Consider the following 21740-nt stretch of genomic DNA (forward strand, 5'->3'; position numbering starts at 1 on the left):
ACCCACACAACCATACATAATACATACAGATACATTCCACAACTTTCAAACCCAAACTTTCTTTTTTCCAACAGACACAAGACAATGCCTACTAAAACGAAATTCCATAAAAAGAAAGAAAAAATAGAGCAGATAAAAATAAAAGCAAGCCATATACTTATCCACATCTCAAACAATGTACAGAAAACATTAAAACAAAAGAGCTAGTAACCTCACTCAAATAAACTAAACAAGCCACCACTAAACAAAGTGAAGCCCCTCATGCAATACTAAAAGTAAAAACAAATCTAGAAAGAAAAGCAAACCTACTAATGAACCAAACACTATATGTACCAGTCTTAACATAACCACTACAAAGCAATCCAAAAAAAGAATGATACAAAAACATTTTCACCGAAGAGATCTTCACATTCTTATTACAAGAACTGAAAAGTCACGATCTACCCTTAAAAACAACAGCAGGAGACTAATCAGACACGTACTAATTGAAAGAGCATTTCTACCAAAGAGAACATTGTTTATATTGATTTTAAACAGAATGAAACCACTAAATGAATTAATACATTGCAAAAAAAGTACTTCTAAACATGCGCAATGTCAACATAGATACCTTTTCAAACTACTGTGAAGGTGATTGGATTCACACAAGCAGCACAGAACCATACTTCAAAGAAGAGGCTTATAAACAAGAACAACAAAAAAACTATTGCCATATACAGTAATGGTCGAGGGTATGAAATGGTAGGACACAACATTATGGCACAAGAAACCCTTAAAGACAAAACTTCCTCAACAAACATTGAAACAAGTGTTCCTTTTTCCCAAACAATCTGTCCAGTATACAAATGGACATGCAGCTCAATATACAACGTACACCAACAATCCTTCAAATATTTACGACAATTCCTCAACCACAATGTGAAACTAAAAGACAAAAGTAAAATAAAAACTTTACAAACCATGGACTCCAGTGCGCAGCGCAGTGCACATTCATTGGCTGCATTTCTGGAACAGCTTGCAAAAGCACAATCCACCACAGAAAAATGTTAGCAAAACACCATTCCACTATACAGAACCTTGTGCATACATTTTGCAATGCAAAACGGCCTGCTCTGCAACAGCAAAATGTAAATAACATTCTCCTACATGGAACAGGAAAACAACTCCTTCATAAAATAGAGCACATCCAAAGTAAGTACTTCGGAACTGAAGTTGAAATAGACAATTCATTAACTTTAGAAAACATTACTGAAAACCTCACACACACCAACCTCCTAACAAACACATACAACAAAGAAATAGTTATGTTTCAAATCACATCTGCTGAAATACCAGACCAAGTATGTGTCTGTAGTAGTAGAACCTTTTTATAAAAAAGAGCACAAACACATTAGATATGGCCTATACAATAGCGAACAATGAAGAATCACAATGGTGCCAATTAGCTGTAAATCTAACAGCAGAAAATAAATACAAAATAACAGATTCCTAAATACGTTGCATGTACTGCAACACAAAGCTTGACAATAACCAAATGCCATCACATGCTATCACTAATAACGTAGAAATATTCCCATTTCCACAGGCTCTCCAACAACTTAACTTGTATGAGAACATTACAATCCAAACAATACACCCATTTCAAGCTATAATACACCTTCTGCCGAAAACAGCCAAATTACCTCCATCTGAGTTACTAAAGAGCATCCGTGGCAAAGTAATATATTTTCCATTAAATCTTAAAGAAAATGTAGAAACCTACTAGTACAATGACCAATAGATCACTCACTAGTTGATTGTACTAGTTACTGGTGTACCAACAAAAGACAAACACATTTGGCATTAACTAGCTGACTTGAACAAAGTTAGACAAGCACTACAATATGTAAAAGAAAATAATGAATATTACAAACATATAAACATAGAGAAAAACGTAAAAGAAGCAATTCAAATAATTCAAGATTCATCACCATCTAGCTAATTTGATAGTGTGCAACCTGTTACTGCAGCCAACATTTTAGACCAGTATGCAATTCACCGATTACACTCCAAAGACACACTTTCTTTGTCTCTACTCTTTCCAACAGAAAAAAAAAAGGAAGATATGATGATAGAGCCACACAAATTAGCGCATCAGAATATCAATCTTTCCAAATGTATTCTGAAGACCCCAGATTCAGACAAAATGTAGAATATATTTTCTACCTCCTATTTGAAGTGAACTAGCAACTCTATGTTATGGAGTGGCACACACATTAAAAACAGGCTCTAATTTTTTAAACATGTCCGTTACCCAGCTTCTTCAAAAAAAAAAAGACAAAGATGAGGTTTTGCAGTAGAGCATCACAAATCTGTTGGCAAATATGCATGGTACAAAACAATTCTGGTTCCGAAGTTACACTGATGTAAGTTGTATGCTAAGGAACTTAAGGCCGCCCACATGGTTTGTTACTTTAAGCTGTGCAGTGTACGCATTGGATGACCAGCATGGCTTTTTTACGCTCTGCAAACCAAAACAAAGATGAAATAGATATAAAAATACCAGGAGAACTCTATTATCTTGACCCGTTAAATGTATTAAGGTACTTTCACCATTGCTTGATTGCCATGCTGCACTTCATCTGCAATAAAACTGCGCTGCTGCAACCCTTCTTTTGGAGAAAAGAAGATCAATCCAGAGGAGCACCCCACATCCACATGCTTTTGTGGATAGAAGATGCTCCCAAATTTGGGCATAATAGAGACACCACTGATTTACATTTTATTGACAAGAAATAACCTGCAACAACCCTCCAGAAACCACAGATACTGACCTACGTACACAAATCTTACATTTCCAAAAAAGTGTGGCAAATACTGCCGACTTAGATATAAAAACATAGGTAAATACTATACCAAATGTTGTTTTGGCTTCCCTAGACCCATTTGATAAAAAAGACAAGTAAATAGTTTCATGTCTTCTATTAGACATAGCGTAAAAGGAAACTCCCATAAAAATGCATACAACATTTAAAGGGAAAAAGCATCCAGGTACATCAATGATTACAATGCAATCATTACCCTCTTGTGGAATGCAAACATAGACATACAATACATGGCAGAACATTCCACTGCAATTGCAAGATATGTCACAGCCTATCTCACCAAATCTGAGAAAACAGAGCTAAAAGACCTCTGGGATGACATATCATCTGACAAAACACTATCCCAAAAGTTGCACAGCTTCAGTAGAAAAATGCTCTCCTGTATAGAATACGGGTGCTATGAGGCTGCAGACATTTAACAGGCACATCCTTAAATTGCAAATCTGAACACATTGTCTGGCTAAACCTTGGTCCAGCTTCATCCCGAAAAAAGTACTAAAATCCTACCAAGTGATAGAAACAATAGCCACAAAGATTCCAACAGCCAGGACATTTTTAAAAATAATGTAATTGAAACATACTACTGAAACAAAAGTACTGCTTTGGAAAACATGTGCTTGTACGACATAGCCCAAAACTACTCCTACCAAAACAATGTCACACCGGATGAGACAACTGGCAAATAGTCAGTCTCAACTTCTGAAGGAAGCCAAACAAAACTTAACCAAACTCAGCCTAATTAATCATATAAAGTTATAATTTAAATCTCTATGACATAGAGAACTGCATTACATTGTCCTACTGCGACTTTTAAAACCTTGGAGAAAAGAAGAAGAATTGCTCATTTGAAACTGCTTTTAAAGCAAATTAAAGCAGTATAACAAATACCAATTTCAAAGAATGCAAATGAATGTTGGACAAAGAACGCCAACAAGAGGACTACATTGAAGCTCAACTAGATAAAGATACCCCTGAGGGCAGTCAACCTTCCCTTACAGGAAGCCAGGAACCATTTGGAGAATCACTCATTCTAAATAAAGCATAAATAGCCATGACCGAGGTAGAAAATACCATGTGCCAATGTAAACAATCTGAAAAAGACTTGTCAGTGCTCAAATCAAAGCTAAATGATGAGCAACTCTCCATTCATCAAGAAGTCACTAAAGACGTAGGACATGGTTTTAAACATGAAACTAAATTGTGTAGCTGTAAAAATGATAAACCTTTGCTCCTGGTTCTGGTAAAACATTCTTGATTTAAAAAATCAGAAAATGTCAACAGACCTTAACAAACAACAACCTTTCGGCAGTTGTAACTTTCCCAACAGGTTTAGCTGCCTACAACATAGAAGGTGTAACTTTACACCGACTAATCCTCCTTCCAGTAGAACATCAAAATAAATTAGAATTCTATAAATTATCAACAGAGGCTGCTACTGAAGTATGCAGAATTCTGAAACAAATGTAAATGCTCCTAACAGATGAGGTAAGCATGGTTTCCAACCTCATGTTGTCTTTAATTCACCTCAGAATGCAAGACGTCCTAAAACATACTACGATTAACTGTTTGAATGAAAACATGTTATTGTTTTCAGAGACCTCCTACAGTTAACACCAGTAAAATGTCAACCTGTTTTCAAAACATTAGGACACAAACAATGCTGCAACACACTTGGCAGCATCGGAAATGTAAGTCTCTGCCGATAGATTTGTGAATAGAGGTTATGTCAGAAGCATAGTGGCAGAGTGCTTCAGCAAAGCAGAACAGCAAGCGAGAGCAGACTTGTTTAAACTTAGGTTCAAATCTACTGATGATACCATTATATGTATAACTAGTTTCAATCATCAAATGGGAGAAATTAAATCCATTGTAAAGGGGGGCCCTCTGCATTCCCTCAGCAGCCTGGACATCTGTGTACTGTGGCACTGGAACAAGAACAAAGGAACGGGCATCCAGATGCAGTTCACAGTCATCTTTAATTAAGTTCAGAAAGATACACTGGAAGCACACAAAACTCCTACAATCAGCTTGCCTTTTATAGGCTTTTTGAGAATGATGCAATACTTCATACAATTTCAGAATACATATCTGATTGGTCCCTTCAGCCAAAAATAAACCCCTTCTTGTCTTTGATTGGTTGGCTTATCGGCCACTCACCAAGCCACATTAGCTCATTTTTGGCAAGCTTCGTCCGACTGACACAGACTGATAAGACCATTCCAAACTCAGCTAAGCATAATTATACATCCTTTAATGCCTGCCAAGAACCAGCTCTTATCTACTTCTTGAGTTCCTGCCAAATTTACTTGGCAGCTAGTACTGTGAAAAACTTCATGAGTTAATCTTATTTGTTGCTACGTAAGCAGCTGATATGTCTAACTGGTAGCCTTCCCATGCCTTTATCTGATTTACTATCAATCATTGTCTCTTTCCCTGCCAAAATGTCGAAATATACCATCCCAGACGTAATTATCTACAATGAACTGCTGCCAAAGAATTATTCAAGATCAGAATCATTCAGGGCTTTGCACACCTATTTTCAAGACACAATTTTGTATTTGGCATCCATTTTAGAATCTATCTTAGTCTGTTCCGCCTAGATGTTCGGCTACCAAACGGCAAACCAATTTACTTTTGAGAATAGCTTTTTTCTATCCAGTTTCCAGAATATATTTTACATATTTTTGATATGTGTGCAATACCTGGGACACCCTCCACTTCCTCGGTCATTCTGACCCTAAAAATATATTGCCTAACATACACCTTTTACCTTAGAATATAAGGGCTATGATTCTAATTTTTGCAAATACTAGAACCATTGATCAGCCTGTCATGTTATCTGTGCTCAGTTTCAGGTGGGGGTGAAGGGGTCTTGTACCCCTCTACACCATCATGCATAAACACGGCAAGGTGCTAATGACAAATACAGATCTGTGTAAGGTCTTGGACCCAATGCCTAGTGTCACTTATCGCAAAGCCCCTACTTAAAAAAAATATTGTATCCTCTAATATGGTTACACCCGATATTGAAATACAGAAGTGGCTTAATGTCAACAGTTGAAATGTTGGATATAAGAAATGTTTTCATTGTTAAATGTGTGACTTTAGTTCTAAAAAAACATGTGTCAGTTCAAATGGAATGCCATGAACATATAAACACAGAATCACATTGTTTGACCAACTTTGTAGTGTATATCATTATATGTGGATGTGGCTTACACTGCATACGCTCTATGATAGGACCTATGAAGTTGTGGATTTTGCAACACTACAGAGCCATAAAAAATGGAGATCTGACATATCCCTTGAATGCACATTTACACGTTGCGTCAACTAGAGGGCAAATTAATTTGCAAATTTGATACATTGAAGATGCAGGGTTTGAATATTGATTCTGAAATGTATGCATTTTTGAATCAGTGATTCTATGTCCATGGGTCAGTCATTGCTTTATCTATTGAACATACCTGACATGTATACCATCTTGATGAGATGATTCTTATATTTAGGCAATTGACCTTTCTTGAGACCTGTAATGTGGGATGATGGTTACCAAGTCCTTTTAATGTTCTACAAGATTAATAGACTTGGTGCTATTTTCATATGTTTTCCCTTTGTCTTTTTCCTTCTTGTTGCTTTTTCTCTTTATCCTTGTCAACAATTTTAGATTGACTAAGAAATTGCGTTTTTGCACAGGTACTCATTTCTAACTTCGTTCATGCTCCTGTGAGATCTGATCTAGTTACTGGCGATAGTTGCACAGTTGAGATATTGCACTTTTGTCTCACCTCTAGATTTTGAATAAACATCCAGCAGCGGTTGCACTTGCACTTTAGTAATCTGGTGGTATATTTACTGGCAGCACACAGAACAGTTACTTGTGTCATCGAGTGACACATGTATATGCACTTTATCCTTAATATAATTGTCAAGATGTTTTCTATTGTTGCTTATTTGCACATTATCTATACTGAATGGAACTTGCATTTGCAGTTACTTGTGTCATCGAGTGACACATGTATATGCACTTTATCCTTACTATGATTGTCAAGATAGTTTCTATTGTTGCTTGTTTGCACATTATCTATACTGAATGGAACTTGCATTTGGACTTTACCATTTTAAATAATTGAATATTGTTCTACTCAGGATTCAATGTATCTGATGTGTACTGATATTATGTCTGCTCATTTGTACAACATTCACATATAATGACAAATGCACTTGCACTTTAACCAAGCAAACAACCAGGCATGCACATCCTATGTCCTCAAATGCATGATTGCATAGTACTAGATGCTAGGTACAATATCTGTGAACAAACGGCTCACTTATTACCAGCTACAGACCTTTACTTTATTGCTGGTTTTATAAGCTGTTAAGTGTGCACTGACTCAACGTATACAACCTCTATTATGCCAGCCATGCGGTATCCCCAGTGGTATGATGGAGCATTACAGGATCACTGTGGTTAGCAGTCAGCATTAGACTGCATTTATATTTTCATGAAAACAACTGTGTTCTTCTCTTTGCACCTACATTAACCTTGGGGGTGTATTGTTGTAGCAACAGAAATTTTCTTTTGTATGCAACAGCATTAATGAAACATGAGCGCACTCGCGCAGCTTACCTCCGTTATTTGTTATATTTGATTGTTGTTTTGGGAAGAATGATAGGCAAAGCTTTTTTTCTCCCATTGTGGGCATTTACCCACAGATTAGTTTAGGTTTACTATGATCAACAACAGATTATATGCTGTAACATGATTGTCAAATATGGTGGCCTCATTTTACATAAGCACCTGAGAACCACATTATCACATGACACACGGAATGCAATGGGCGGAGCTTGCCATTCGAACCAGTTGTTTAAAACACACGGAGGAAGTTACAAATGTGGATTTAACTTCCCTGAAGAAGCTCCAGTCACGAGCGGAACACGTTTTTCACCACATGGGTAAGTTTGTTAGCCATCTGGTCTGCCCAGTTTGGTAAACTATTGTTTTTACCTTTTGGTGTGATGCACTTTTTTACTAAAATAAAGCAATTTTTACAAACTTAGCAAGGTCTTGAGTGCTTGGGCTTTCTTAGTATTCCCCATGCGTGTTTAGTGAATTTCCTAGACTGCTGGGTTATACGTGGTGTTGTGATATTGTGGAGTCGAGCCAGCTGCCGCCCTTACGCACCAGCTACATGAAAAGGCAGAGCGCTTCTGTGGCTAAATATGTGTTTATATACATGTACATATATATATGAAATAGTGAGTATTATGCGCTAGGCATTAAGGTAATACACACGTAAATTTGCTTTAAATATAAACCAAATGTGTTTCATGTATTTGTTTTTTAACAACTATTGGCTCGGTTGTTCCATTTACTTCGTTTTCTTTTTAGTCAGCATTGTGTTATATTGCACACTTTTTGGTAATTTTCCCCTTGGCAACGTCCTTTTGACTGTACATTACAATAGACTTGCATGGATCACATGTGCAAACATCATATAATAGTGCAGTCAACGTTGAAGGAAATATTGCATTACATGTTTTCAGAAAATTGTGGGTATGCCCATTAAAGGTTAGGACACTGTGTAGCCCACCTCACAATCCTTCCTTGACTGCTAACTACGGATCCCTGACAGCATTCAATTACCAAAAAGAGGTAAGATGTTTCAAGTTTCAAAATGAGTAATTAGCATAATGATGAAATCACAAGGAATGGCAACACATGACTTTTGAATCAATGACATTGCGTATCAGTTTGATCAGAGAAAATACATGCCATCTGGCTAGTCTGTGCAGGATAATTTCTGTCCAGAAGTAAAGCAATCACCATGTGAACATGACAAACCATACTTCACTGTATTTGTTTTTTTATTTATTTGTCATTGCTGCGTCCCCTTATGGTGAGCATTTTCTATGGTACCTTCACACGTATGCCCTATTCGCCTGAGTCCCGTAGTTCAACAGCCTCCCATGTCGTTGCTGCTTTCTCATGAATTCAGGTCCTCCATAACCCCCATATTTCCCACTCTGTTTCAGTGGGCCAGAAAGTTGCAATATTGTGCCAAAATAGACGGATCGCACGTCCATTGTGAGTGCAGTGTCTTCCCTATTTTCAAGATACACAACATGCAGTCCTGTGCTTAAAAATATGAAACTTGCAGTGCACGGTCTGCTTATCTATGGCTTGCTTCTGTCTACAACTCAGTGTTTTAAATATACACTCCACAGACCAATCAGAGAAGCATGGAAGTACACATCTAACCCCTTCTGAGTCATCTTTGTGCATACACAAAAGAAGTAGGATCTGTTACTAAAATCAGTACGTGGTGGGGCTGCTTAGAAACCAGTATCCCACTGCCTAACTCTGTTGGATTAGCAAGTACTTGGCATTCATTTGGTTCATGTTGTTTGATAACCTGAGCCAGTGGCCTTGTTTAATATTACTAAATAATATTAGCACATAGAAATCATTATTGACTTCCTCCTAGCCAATCAGAATGTTCAGAATGCAATCAATAACTACCAGTATTGACTGCATTCTGAAAAATCTGTCTTCAGAAGCAAACAAGGAAACAACAATGCAATGTCCAGGTAAGAGTTTGTTTCAACAATACACTTCCTCCGTGGGATGACCTGTTTTTGCTGCAACATGCTATTTAACACACGAAAGAGAGAGACAAACCATTGGAAAATATGTTCACTTTTGTATAGGGAAACTGCTTACTTGTACAAGACATCTAAAGCATTCTCATGTTAAACCTGATCCAGTTAAACCAAGTTGCGATTAAAATGCTGGTGGCAGCAACCGGGAGGCGGGAGCTGGTCTGGACATCTAATGCCCCAACGAAGGCCCTGTCTACCCCTGTCCACCACGATACGCCACCAGCTGCCCTGTGAGTATGTCTGTGTCACCCCTTGCCCCCGTGAGTATGTCTGTGTCCCCCCTTGCCCCTGTGAGTATGTGTTTGTCCCACATTGCCCCGTGAGTATGTCTGTGCCCCCCTTTTCCCCTGTGAGTAACTTCTGTGACCCCCACCCTCCCCCTTGCCCCACTTCCTTCCACTCTTCCCTGTTTAGACTTGCACTTCCCCTATTGCTGTTAGGCATAGTAATGGTTGCTGCCTGTCTCTCCCTCCACCTGCCCTCCCTTCCTCTTTTTCCCCCTCCCTTGTCTTGTTATATTCCTGCAGTACCACAATTGCCGTCAGACATAGTAATCGTAGTTGATTGCCTCATTGCAGCCAACTTTCCCTCTTCCCTCTCCACACCCCTTCCATTTCCTTTAGCACTTACTCCTATCATTTGTCCAGTGACCCTGATAGTAGCTTGTCTGTCTCCCCTTTTTCCCTCTGTGTCTCCCCTACACCCTCCAGCACTATTCTGAATTGTCATTCAAACTTTTACTATAGTTGCTTGTTTTGTTCCTCTTCTTTTTCCTCACTCCACACCCCCGCACCCGCTCCCCCACCTCTTGTATACTCATGCACAACATCAATTGTCATCAGGCATAGTAATGTTATTGCTGGTTCGTCTCATTTCCCCTTCCCCTTTTCTCCCTATTTGTTCCTTGCACTTCCACTATCGGAAATGTCATCAGGCTGATTATGATAGTTATTTGAACTACATTCTCATTTGTTTCAAGGACTTGTAAGAATGGAATTGTATTCTCCCATGTTCCCTCCCTCCTTCAAGCGCTTTGAAACATATTGGGCCTCATTACAAGGCAGGTTCTCCCGTAATGAAGGGTGCCTGTATGGGACCGGCAACGTTCATTACGGGATGCCTGATTACGAGGTCGCCTAGCGGGACCCGGAACAGATGTCTGGTGAGGCCAGACATCCTTTCCGGGTCCCGCGAGGGGACCAAGGAGCTAATAATGGGCCTGTTATTAATGGGCTTGTTATTAGCTCCATCCCCATTCCCATTGAGCCCTATAGGGACTCAAATGAGAATGGGGAATGGTTTTGTGCATGAGGAACTACTGGGTCCTCCAAGGTCGGAATGACCTGGTAATTCCTCATTCACAGAACCCGGTACTGGAACCCGGTATGGAGGCAGCCATGCCCTTATTAAGGGCTTGGCTCCCTCCATACTCGTAATGAGGCCCATTGTGTTGTAGAGGAGTTCCCAAGAATAGCCTGCACTCCACCCGTCCATTTTGAGGTACCAGGAGTGTTCACACCGATATATGTGACATATGAAGAGAAAATAAACCAACATAGAGCCGCAGGGGCTCTCAGTTGACTGTTGAGGCTGTCCTTGTGGAAAGCTCATCGAATTCTGAGGTTGCAAACCTTGCTGTGCTCCTGGCGTTTGCAGTTGCACAGTGTGATTCTGTGCAACTCCATTTCCCCCCTGCTGTAAAAATACAGGGGGATTCACCATACATGCTCCTGTTCCTTGGCCATTTTGCATTATGCCTTGATTTCTGCATGTGCGTGCTAAATGCCCAGTCATCCCTCACAACCAACATACTGGCTGTGGTCTGATCATTTGCCCATTTGACATATCTTGGTTGCCATTTTGCATGTTTTGAAAACTTCCCTGATTACTTTGAAAACCTCCATGATTACTCTGCCATCTTCGTCCTCTAAATCCTCTTCTCCTGCGGTAAAGTCAACCAAAAGGTTACTAAAAGGCCGCACGAGAAGAGTTTCATGTTTGGTGAAATCGAGACTACAGCAGCAGAAGTGAAACTCAGCAGAGGCACACCGTGCCTGGAGAACCAAGTTCGTATCTGTCAAGATGGACGAACAGTGGCCACAATTCATCGAAGAAGCCGGAGGCAGGAGGTGAGTGAAACGAAAGTCAAGCACACAAATTGTACGAAGAAGAGGCAAATTCACGATGTCTGAACCACGTGACCAGCCAAGCGAGCAGAAGTAAGCCTTTCACACCTACGCATGGAAACTTATTTTACCCATCCTCCTTAAACTTTTTCAGACCAAGAGGCAGACACAAGGCCAAACTACAAGGCAGTAATTGACATACGGCCACTAAGGTGATGAATGTCTGTAATATAAATTGAAGGAAAGCTGGAGTACAGGCTTATTCCCTGCACCTGGCCTCATTATTCTGCATGCTGCTAAGCAAGGTGTAAAAGTACGGGTGGGGTTGGTGCCAACCCAATCACAAGGGACAAAGTAATCTAGGGTCCTATAGTTAGTAGAACCAATGAGACATACTTTTTTTGACGTCTACAGTAGCTAGTTTGAAGGTAGGGCTTAGTTTTCCCACCTGACAGCGTTTACCCAATCCTCTTACTCTGTTACCATATACAGATAAAGCACCTATAGTAAAGTTACCTTTCCTGAGCCAATAGAATTGTATGCCAACTTTTAAGCGGTACACGTCAATGATGACGAGTTTTCAGGATAAATGTTATGATTTTTATGAAGTTCATTGGAGTTGTGAAGCGAGAATGAAGATCACGCATCCGCTGATGTTCATAAGACTCCCTTTTATTTGTACTTGTCATTAAACAGACTCCCTTTGCCAAACCGTTGAGTTGTCATTATTGATTTGGTGTTAGAGTATTTAATCTGCACCCCCATCTATCACACTGGTGCTGCTAGCTTGTCTTAAAGTGCTTCTTGGCAAACCCCAACTCTATGGGCCGGTTGGGGGTCCCGGAGCACAGTGTATAGGCGCTATGCAAATAAACAATCAATCAATCAATCAACCATGTTGTTTCAATACTACAGTATAAAACCACATTTAATCTACTAGCTCATTTTTTCTTTGTACTTTACTCACTCTGAAAGCACTATGTTTTACTTCACTATGAAAACTCCATACCATGTGCTAATAGTCTTATAGACTTTGGGAGGGGTCATTATTGCTTAGGATAATTAAACTTCCGCAACTTATTGACTTCGGCTTTGCCTCAGGCCATAAATTTGTGGTGGGTCATTATCCCACGATAATGTCCCCTTCCTTGGTCTATAAGGTTGTATTAATACATTTCTATAAAGTGCTTCAGCCAGATGCCTCCCACTTCTAGTGAGCCAGGCCAATGATTCTGTTGTTGGAAATGCGCAGGCGCGACTGTCCTTTTTCTTCGTTGTCCACGACTGTGGAGAGTTAGCTAGCAATGCCCTCATACATTGCCTCATGCTGCTTCATTTTGGTCCCTACATTTCACTGCCAGAGCTTTCTCCCGAACCCCCCACTTTAGCTTATCGCATTCTGTTGCTCCCTTTAATTATGAGCCGCTCACATTTCTTACAATAAAAGTGAGTAACCAGGCATCGACCAGTGGAAACATGGATTGTGTACACACTCCTCATTATTCCACACCACACATTTGAAGATCAGCCCAGAGTTTGAACTTAGCTAGCTTGGAGACGTCACGCACCCATCAGTAATCAACCCTTAATATGCCAAATTAGCGGGTAAATGAACCTTCCAAATGCTGCCATTTCTGGGACTCATCATAGCCAACGGGGCCTTTTTTAGGCAGATTAACACTTATCTGTGAGTCAGTGCGGCTGGTCGGGGTCACTGGAGATGCCGGGCCGGAATACTAAAGAGTGCCACTGCATATGAAACAATTAGGCTAGCAGGGATAGCTGCAGCCTTGTACGCTCGGTCATCAGTAAGTAGGGTTTGATGCATGCGAAAATGTGCTGTGAATTTCAAAATGCACAGGGTAGTGAGTAACATGGGAACGACTGTAAACAGTTCAAGGAATCAGGCTGTCCTATAGGGTAACAGGGCAATGCTCGAAGTGCACGCTCAACATGTTAGTGTGAGCCAGTTCTTTTGGTCAAAGTGGGCCTGTTTTTTATCCAAAGTGGGCCAGTTTGATGAGTTACTTCACTTTGCTGCTAGTAGTTCTGGCTAGGGTTACTGACCACATATTCTTTAGTATGAACTGTTTGCAACACATTACTAAAAAAAAACCTCCCCGTTAAATACTGTTTAAACAGTCTGTTACAATTTGCGAGTGAGGGCCACTTTTTCATTGGTGCCCAAGCAAATGTCATGCCCCAGTCGGACCATGTGCGCAATATGTCTTACTTATACATTTGACCCCAAGTCCTTCTCCCTCTTCGCACCTCTTCCTTGGTACTAGGTACTAGGTACTAGGATTTTGACCGGCGTCATAGCTCAGATATTATCATAGCCTTGATTAATGCCAGATCGCTAGTAGCTCATGCTACAGAAATTGCAGACTTAATCCTTACAGAAGACCTTGACTTCCTGGCCATCACTGAGACCTGGCTACACTCAGCAGCAGGCCCTATGCTCATGCTGGCAATCCCAGATAACTACTCTATCCTGAGACAAGACCGCCCCAACTCCAGAGGAGGGATGTTGCCATTATCCATAAGTGTAGCCTTACCATGAGACTAGCAACTTCTACCGATGCCCTCTCATGCGAAACACTAGCAGTCAAAATTCCACTCACTAATACTCAAACCCTTAACATCTATCTGATCTACCACCCGCCAGGCCCCATTGGCACTTTCGATGAAGACCTCAACTCTATTCTATCCAGCAACCTCAAAAGTTCCACTCAAGCTCTCACCCTGGGAGACTTTAACTTGGGCTACAATGACCCAGAAGACCATATCGCTAGAGCCATAGTCAACACTCTTACTGAATTAGGCTTTGCGCAATGATGCACTGCACCCACGTACTCGAAAGGCAGAACACTCGACTGGGTGGCTGACTACAATTGCCTAGCGAATATCACAAATATCACACCCCTAGCCTGGACTGACCACCACCTGGTATCGTTCATGCTTTCTACTGACAGACCTCCGCCCCCGTCTACCATTAGGGCCCCACCCACTCTCACTAGAAATAAAAAGAACATGATAGTAGAAAGACTCATCCCGAACCTACTCGCCACACTCAACACACTTCCTGACAACCTGGACCCAGAGTCCCTGGTTGAAGAATATAACAAGATTATGGCCACCTTGCAGGACCGTATCGCCCCCCTTAAACTCAGATCCAGCAAACCAAAAACGCACCTCAACAAATGGTACACACCATTCCTCAAAAACCTAAGGCAGCAAAAAAGAAACTGCGAGGCCACTTGGAAAGAATCCCCCTCAGTGTCAAACAAAATCGAATTCTCCAAGTTAGCTGCACTTTACAAAAAAGAAATCTACCTGGCCAAGCGAGCCTCCTTTGACTCTCGCATATCCCAAGCAAAATCCAACATGAAAGAACTCTTCACCATCCTCAAAGAAATAGATACCCCCATAGCACCCCTTGACACCTGTATCAAAGATATAAACTGGTGCTCAGAAATTCAAAATGCTTTAGCAAATAAGATTGCGACCCTTCAAAGCAAAATCTCCAGCAAAAGAGCTTCCCTGAATGACACTCTCCCTTCAAAAACTTCGGATAAGCTCATGTTCTTGAAACCCTTGAAACCCTTGAAACCCTTTAATTGCCAGGGAGATCTATGCCCAGCACAGCTCATTAAAGACGCTGCCGTGACCTCTCCCCCTTCATTACCAAATTGATTAATGCCTCCTTCGCCACTGGCTCCATCCCTACCAACTTAAAACAATCTTGGGTACTTCCACTACTGAAAAAACCCACACTCGACCCGGCCATACCCACAAACTACCGACCCATAACGACTGTTCCCTTTCTACTAAAAATTCTGGACAAGGTTGCTTGTGTTCAAATTCAGAAGCACTTGGAAGAACACAACCTCCTAGGATCTAGACAATCTGGGTTCCGTCCCCTACACAGGACTGAAACCGCACTCATTGACTTGAAAGTGCAGATCGACACGCTCAGAGACAATGGGCAAGCTGCCCTACTCCTCCTCCTCGACCTATCTGCAGCATTCGATCTGGTCGATCATTCTGTCCTATGCTCACACCTACACACCTCAGCTCACTTTTCCGCCGAGGCCATCACCTGGATTACTTCCTTCCTTAACGGCAGGACCATGAGGGTCTTCTCTCCCACTGCGGCAGCAGACCCTATACACATCACCTGCGGTGCACCTCAGGGTTCCTGTGTTTCCCCTACACTGTACAACATATTTACCAAGCCTCTTTTCGATGATTTGGATCATCTCGGTATCATCTACACTAACTATGCAGATGATACCCAGATCCTCTTTCTGCTTTATGGAGATTATGGAAAGGATTTGGCCTAGCTAAATAGGGTGTACATCATCATCCAGGCATGGATGGCCACTCATGGACTATGCCTGAATGATGATAAAACAGAACTCATTATCCTAGGCACTTCATTTAGCCTAAAGAAACTCGGCCCGGCCTATAATTCCTTCATGATTGACGGGAACAACATCAAAGTCGGACAGGAGGTCAAACCATTGGGACTCTATCTAGATTCCAATTTCTCCTTCAAAAGACAAGTGAGCTCCCTGGCATCTTCCACGGCTTATACGTGTAAATTAATCTGCGCAGCCAACCCATTCCTGTTGGACACTAGCTGCCTTACACTCGCCAGAGCCCTTATATTGTCTCGGCTCGACTATTGTAACGCCCTTTACCTGGGATCCTCCAAGGGCACCACCAGAAAATTGCAAACCCTACAGAATAACGCTCTTAGAGCAGCTCTGGGCATCTCCAGAAGCGAACATATTACAGGATTTAGCCAACAGAACAACTGGTTCTCCACCAGAGATAAAATTCTCTTAAAAACGGCATCCCTCACCCACAAGTCTCTCAATAATGCTGCCCCAACCTACCTGATTAATAGATTCCACAGACAGCCCTCCTTAAGGCCCGTTAGAAGTGCATATAAGAACTGCATATCAGTTCCTCAATACAAACATGCCACCGTAGGGGGCAATAGCTTCCTGGTGAAAGCAGCCAAAGTGTGGAACTCCCTACCTCCAAATCTTAGAATGGACCTGCCCTTTCAAAACTTCCACTCTAAGGTAGTCTCATGGCTGAAATTAGATGCCTTCCAAGATAACTAAATGCCCAGCGCTTCCCGCACACACTGTAACCATGTGTGCCCTCTTGCTTCATGTATATAATGGCCTGCTGGCTTTACTGTTGCTATGTATATAACATTGGGGTACCTCACTTTTTATTATGTATTTATCTATGTGTATTGTAACTAAGCTTCGGAAATTCTTATAAAGGCCGCACCCTGATACCTCCGGGTACGCTCGCACATTATGAATAATAAAACAAACAAACAAACATATACATGCACAGTTACATGTATATTACATGGCCTGCGGTGGCGGCCATGTAGTTATGGTTAAATTGCTAATCTCATAGGAAGAGCACTTTTTGGGTGGCTTATAACTTCGCTCCCCCCAGACGAATCCTCACCAAACTTTGCAAAAAAAGTATATGGCACACTCTGAATTTATTTTACAAAGTTTGGTGAGGTTTGGTCCAGCGGGGGCAAAGTTATAGGGGGGGTCCCAAAATGTCTTTTTTTTCTATTGACATAATGGGAAAAAATGTTTGGTCACGCCTACAGCCCAAACAGCTGGACGGATTTTCACCAAAATTGTGTCAGGAGTGGCGGCTTGGTCGCGAAAGCATGCTTTTGTTAATTTGGTGTAAATCTGTTCAGTAGGTTTACCAAAACATAAGGCAAAACAATTAGTGATATCTATGTCCGCTACGCGGACACACTTCCCTGTTCGCTCCGCGGACAGGACACCGATTGGCTAATAGACTTGTGTCATGTCCACGGACACACAAAGTGTTCGCTGATTGGTTGGTATGAAGCGTGAGGTGCGTCAGATTTTTGGAAATGCCCACCATCTTGGATTTGTGGACATCGGCCGGTGTCCGCGGACATCGCGGTAAAAACAGATTAAAAAAACACAACATTGCACTTGTCAAATTTATCAAAAATAATCTCCTCTGAGGGGAGAGGGAGATGAGGATGGGATGGAATATGGCTACAAGAAGCAAAAAAAGGGTGGTTTTTGCCGCGAAAGTCCACGAACAGTTCGGATGTTTGCAAACAGTCCTGAGAAGTTCGGAGACACTTCAGATGTTTGAGGCCAGTTTTTGGATGGCTGATAACTTTGGCACTACTCAAAGAAAATGTATGAAATTCTGCAATGATATGCCTGACCTGATACCGAATGCAAAGTTTGGTGGGATTCTGTTAAGAGGGGGCAAAACTAGAGGGGGGTCCCAAAATTATGAAAAGGCTTATAAATGAGGTGCCATTTGACGAATCTACACTTCATTTGGCAAAATGATAATACATATAGATATAAATGTTTTTGTGAAGTTTGGTGGGATTTTGTCATGAGGGATCAAAATTAGAGGGGGTCCAAAAATAATGTAAAGGCTTATAAATGAGGTGCCATTTGTTGAATCTACACTTAATTTGGCAAACTGATAGAAGATCTAGATAATAAATGTTTTTGCAAAGTTTGTTAGGATTTCGTCAAGAAGGAGCAGAATTAGAGGGGGGGGGCAAGATATTGTAAAGGCTTATACATGTGATGCCATTAGACAAATCTATACAAAGGTTTGCAAAAAGATTATAGATCTAGATATAAACGTTTTTGTAAAGTGTGAATATATTTTGTCAAGTGGGGAGTTGGTTATATGACGATTGTATGTGCATACATTTTGACACTTTAGAAAAAATAAAACATGGGTGGATTCCAGCAAACTTGTGTAAGGAGCATTGGTAAGGACCTGAAAGCATGGTTTTGCAAATATGCCTGTGTTTTATTTATTGACAAGTGTCATAATGTAGGTACAAAAAATAGTGATATATCTTTGGTGACTGAAGTGTAGCCTGTGGCCATGGGCATTGGCTAGATTGTCTAGGTCATGGAATAAGGTCATGATCTGGACAATCTGGCTACTGGCATGACAACGAGGGATAACATATGGAGTTAAAGTGGCCATATCCACCTGGGACTGGCTTTGTGGTGAAGTTATTCGAAATTGGGATAGATTTGAAAGGGAAGAAAAATGTGCTTGTGGTAATAAGGACATAGGGTTCTCTTTTTGCCTTCTACATGCTTTCATGGAAAGCGAAGAGGGGCCCTGCATGGAACCCTGCCTTCCCTTTCCATGGTGTCCATCTTGGAAACAGGCTTCCAGGGAAAGCGAAGAGGGGTCCTGTATGGAACCCCGCCTTCCCTTTCGATGGTGGTCATCTTGGAAAAGGATTTTTCTTCCTACACCGGGACGCCGCAGAAAGAAAAATCTTTTTTTTCAACACCCCGGGTTCCCGCTTTGGGAACCTAGTGTGCTAATGGCTTTCATCCCCCATTACAGGGGTTAAATGGGGGGATAATGGTCCAGAGACCTCATTATCCACCCTTGCTTCGCTTGAGCTGATAACTTGGGCTGCCGGGCCGGTATCCACCGTTCCAGCCCTGGAACAGAGGATGAATGCCACAATATTCCCATTAGCATAATACAACATGCAAATGGAAATGTTGAAACATCTAATTGAATCTATGTACTTTACTGAGAAATATAAAGTAGATGGAGTCTATACGTTTTATTTTTTTAGTTCTATTTTTTAACTGTGGAAGGTGGTTCCGAAAGGAACATTTCTTTTGTATTTTTTGGATGTATTTCTTTTTTTTGGCAGGAGAGCTAAGAATGAAATGTGGGGAGGAAATGTGGGAAGGGGCACCAAACACTAATATGGAGGGCTAGGTGGACAGGGGAAAATGTTGAGTGTGTGTTATTTCTAAGATAGGGGGCAGTGTTTCTCATGCTCCTTGATTAAAGCAGTGGTGGTGGCTCTTTGAGAGGAGGGATGGCAACAGCCGATGCCATTTTAAGATAAATAGCAGTTTTGCTAAAAGTATGTACTGTGTACTAGATTGTTAATGGATAATGAGTAGGAATAGGTGTTGGAGCTGTGCAAGGGAAATTTTGAAGTTGAAAGTCCCTAGATCAGTAGAAAATGCAGTTCCAAACTATCCCCGAAGGACGGATCTTATTGTGAAGTGCGGACGGGTTCTCGGACACATCATAATGCCGTGCACCAGCGTATGGTCATGTGGCACTGTCCGGAAGGTCCGCAATGAAGTCAGATGTTCGTAGACGTCCACGGATGCAAAACTAGTTTAAATAGTTGCAAAAAGTGTATAGAAGTGTTAAAATGATTCTAGAAGGTGGGAAATGGTAGAGTTTTAAGGTGACACAAATATTGCTATATTGGGTAAGTATGATATTAGTAAGTTGTAGGAAAATAGCACGCACTGGTAAAAACCCATGAAATTCAATGAAAAAACTTTGTTAAGGGGACGTTATGGTTAATTTGCACTAATAAAAACCTATGAAATTCACTGAAAAAACATTGTTAAAGGGACGTTATGGTTACAAGTAAAATTGAAAAACCCCTGAAATTCGCCAGTTATGGTAAGCTAAGCAACCATAACTCGCGCCACCACTGTGCGCTGCTAAGACTAACACCCAGGACATCAAAGATGACATCACAAATATCATTGATGACATCATTGATGACATCACATGTGCATTTACTTTTCAAACAAGGGTTTGTGAATGTAATGTTGGCAAAAAAGTATCAGGGATAATCGGCAGATGTGTAATAAACAACATACTTCATTGCGCAATGTAGTGTTCTAAAGAACATTCCATTGCAGTGTTCTTTCTAGTACAGGAACCTCCTCAGACAGAAATGAAGGTATTGGCTGCAGCATGCACCATAGAGGTGCAATATTTGTAATTTTCCAAAGCTATATAATAAAACGGTGAATGTTTCTGTATCAGACTTTTCCGTACTGTGAAACATGTAGCTAATAATGCATCACTTACTACATATTTCTACTAATACACACAAAACATATATAGGCTACAATGCATGCACATATGGGGCTTATATATGGAGAGTAAAGTAAGCAAACAAGAGGCAGTATCATTAGCAACTGCATATAATCTACATGATTGTATTCACGCAGAAAAATGATTGCTGTGTTTCAGGCCTGCTTCTTCCCCTATACATGTACATCATAAGATGTGATTAAATTCTAAGGAAAGTGTTGTAAGAACATGTGAGAATAGCAACATGTATAAATGTAAAACCTTTTGAATGTTAAGTTTCTGACTGTCAGTACATAAAACCACCTGGCCTAGATATGACAGTGAACAAAAAAGAAGGGGCTAGACATGTGATGTAATCAGTGATGTCATCAATGATATTTGTGATGTCATCTTTGATGTCCTGGGTGTTAGTCTTAGCAGTGCACGGTGGTGGCGTGAGTTATGGTTGCTTAGCTTCACGTAGTGAATTAAGCAATGCATTGATATAAATAGCATTCTATTATGAAGTTCTTTCCAGTATAGTAAGCTATTCATGTATAAACATAAGCATGATGTGCAGCATACATGATGGAGGTGCAATATTCATAATCTTGCCATGTTGAATAGTGAAATGATAAACGCTTTCTTATTAGAGTTTTGTGTACTGTGAAACATGTAATAAGTAGCTAATAAAACCCACTTACTACATCATTTAATTATTACATATAAAACACAAAGACACAATAACTCATACAAATATGAGTATATTGAGGGAAAGTGAAGTAAGCAAAAAAGCAGCTGTAGTACTGGAAAGTGTTCATAACCTAACTGATTATCTTTGTGCAGAGAAATTATTGTTCTGTTTCAAAGCTGCTACTTCCCCTATGTATATGTATCACATGATGTGACTGGACCCTAAAGATTAGGGGCCAGTCACCCTAATCCTTAGGCAACTTAACCATAACGTCCCTTTAACAAAGTTTGTTTCACTGAATTTCATAGGTTTTTAGTAGCGCAATTTAACCATAACGTCCCGTCAACAAAGTTGTTTTCACTGATTTTATATATTTATAAGCTTTCTGTATTAGGTACAGTAAAAATAATACATATATTTCTTTTTACACAGAAATGTCTACTAGTTTTGAATGGC

This window comes from Ambystoma mexicanum, chromosome 9, assembly GCF_040938575.1.
Source record: "Ambystoma mexicanum isolate Mex_15411 chromosome 9, UKY_AmexF1_1, whole genome shotgun sequence".
NCBI classification, from domain to species: Eukaryota; Metazoa; Chordata; class Amphibia; order Caudata; family Ambystomatidae; genus Ambystoma; species Ambystoma mexicanum.